We start from the raw sequence: 3,064 nt of genomic DNA, 5'->3' as shown, positions 1-3,064 counted from the left end.
CGCGGGCGCCCCCCCCCCCCTAAATTTACCCCAACCCTTCCTGTTTAATACTTTTTGCGTAACCTGTCAGTCGCTGGATACAGTGCACACACTGTATCCAGCTTTTGACATGTTCCGCTATTAGCGTAGCAAGAAAGATGTGGTCTCAGGGGGGCTCTGCAGGATCTGTGGTGGGCTCCGCGAGGTCTGTGGTGACAGAGCCCACCTCAGATCCTGCACGGCCCCCTGAGACCCTGCAGAGCCCCCCACAGATCCTGCCCATCCCCCTGAGGCCCGGCAAAGCCCCACCAGAGATCCTGCAGAGACCCTGCAGTCTGCAGGATCTCAGGGGTGCTGTGCCAAAGGGTATTGCACAGCCTACCTGAGACTCTTTGGTGGTCTGTGCAGAATCTATGCCGGGCCCTGCCAGCACAGTTCTCTTACCTAGCACGGGAAACCCCACCTCCACCGCTGCCTCGGTGCCCAATCGTCACATCTTCTCCGGCGGCGCCTCCCGCCTCTTCCATCGCTGTCCCAGGACTCGATGAGGACTTCTATTGGAACATCTACTCAGGCCCTGCAGATTATTTACCATATACACCCAGTTACACACCATCTGTTTCTCAGATTTGCAAAGTTGCCACTTGGTCATCTGGTGAAATGTTCTCTAAATACCAAACCTTGAAATAAAAGACAACTTTTTTAAAGCTTGGGAAAAAAAACAGTTTGGTATGGATAAGGCAGAAGCTAAAAGTGACCTATGACCTCAAATCAACCATAAAATAAAATAAAATGAAAGTGATAAGAACAATAAAGGCAGCAAAGGGGTTGACTGCTTGCCCAAAGAGCTAGCCATCGTAATTAAAGAACTATTTTCTAACTGACTCTAATTTCAGTTTGTCAGCTTTCCCAATGCTTTAGCAACAACAACATCCAATACACTGTCACTATGGCTGCTCTGTGTCCCCCTTTTGAAGGGAGAATTTGCATATACATTCACCGGGATTGCAAATCTCACAGGATTCTACTTGAACCCTAGATTGCACTGAACCCAAGCTTCATATCTGGTTATTTGTAACAGTTGTTATAGACATACATGTTATAAAGTGTTGATTAAAATATTGAGCTACACTACATTGTTATTTTAATAGTGTTATTGTTTAGTGTGTGCTTTTCTTGTATAATATTTAAGAAACTGCAAAGGTCATGTCATTGGTAGACAACTGTGTTAAAGTATAAATTACTTCAAAACACTCTAAACTATTAAGTTGAAGTGACAGGTACAAGCTAAAGAAAAATAATGTAAACTCTGCTACTTTTATAACACTGTTAAAATAGTCTACATCACCTTTGATTATTGATAAGATTTGAACACTGCAAATTTTGACAAAATTTGGACGGCGGAGGAGCCGCTGCTGTCCTGAAACTGACAGGAGGACAGCGGCTCCGCTCTCCTCCCCGCCTGCCGCTCCATCGTCGTGATCTAGCGGCAGGCGGGGAGGAGATCGGAGCCACTGTTCTCCTGTCAGTTTCAGGATGACAGCGGCTGTGTATGTGGCCGAGCAGGGGATCGGTAAGTATCATTGATATTTACCGATCTCCGTGTGCAGCACAAACACTGGAGCGATCGTCTGATCACTCCAGTGTTTGTAAATAACTGGGGACACATAGTACTGTGTGTCCCCAGTTATGAATGAACAGGAGGTGATTTAAATCACCTCCTGTTCATTCATGAATTTCTAAATGGGGAGAAGCACTCAGTACAGAGGCTCCTCCCCATTGAGAATCTTCTTGATAGTAAATATCTTACTATCAGCAGTTTGTGAATGAATGTGAAGCCTCGGTACTGAGTGCTTCCCATTCACTGAGTGCTGAGGCTGCAGAAAAGACATTGATGACTCTGTGTCCTCAATGTCTTTTTCTATTTCAAAAGGGAAATGTCAGGGGTCTGTTTAGACCCCTAATATTTTCCCATAGCCCCCCCAACAGTAAAATAATAATAAACCCCCCCCCCCAAACACACACATAACATACATGTGCACATCTGTCTCTTCCTGATTCTTGCAGCCACCCCCTCGTGACATATCACCAGGTCCCTTCTCCAGTGCTGTGTGATGCCTCAGCTGAGGCTCCTGGGATATGTGACATGGATGTCCCAGGAGGCTCCAGGAGCAAGGTTTATCTCAGGGTGAACTCTAAAGGTGCCCATACACCTTACGATTATCGGACGAAACTTTTCGTCCGATCATCGAACCGGCGTACGATTTTCGTACGACGGCCCCATCCTGCCCCGATTATCGAAAGGTTCAATCAGCGGTAGTTAAAAAAAAACCACCTGGACGACTTGCGGTAATTGACCGCAATTATTTTTGTTTGCGCAGTGTTAATCGTACGACTTTTGGTGGACGGAAACGCCACCAACCATGCAAACATCGCACGATCGACCAACGTTTTCAAACATGCTTGACCGTCAAAAGTCGTACGATTGTACAGTACTATCAGTCGGGCACTCTATTCACACGTTACTATTGTTGTACGAAAAGTCGATCGCATACGATTATCGTACGATAATCGTAAGGTGTATGGGCACCTTAAGTCAGAGTTGTATCAATGGTAATCTTTTGAATGGCCTGAATTGTACATACAGACCATTGATTACACACAGGGAAGGTAAAATAAGGACTACAACACATGTATCTCATTTACTCATTTTACATTAGGCTTAATTAATGAGTGGGTGTGTTAACAACATAAAGCCAATGAATGTTAAAAAGCTGGTAGGAGCAAGAAACCTTTGTAAAGCCAGTAAAGGTTTCTTGCTCCTTTGGTTGTTATTATTATTATTATTATCTAATGTTAGGCCCTATTTACATTATAAAAAATTTAGGTGTTTATATATATATACAGTTTATATATATATATATAAACTGTACTTGTTGTTTTCTCCAGTTTTAACAACAAGCTGGTAAACTTGATATTAAAGATGGCAGAACAAGGGAGCTGATACTGATAACACCTTAAACTAAGAGATATGTTAGTCCCCAGTACTTGGTCAAATCTTATGTTGATTAAATACAGATTAAAC

This window comes from Nanorana parkeri, unplaced genomic scaffold, assembly GCF_000935625.1.
Source record: "Nanorana parkeri isolate BGI_ZX_2015 unplaced genomic scaffold, ASM93562v1 scaffold1058, whole genome shotgun sequence".
Lineage (NCBI taxonomy): Eukaryota > Metazoa > Chordata > Amphibia > Anura > Dicroglossidae > Nanorana > Nanorana parkeri.
The sequence above is the reverse complement of the archived record's forward strand: the minus strand, read 5'-3'. Positions refer to the sequence as shown.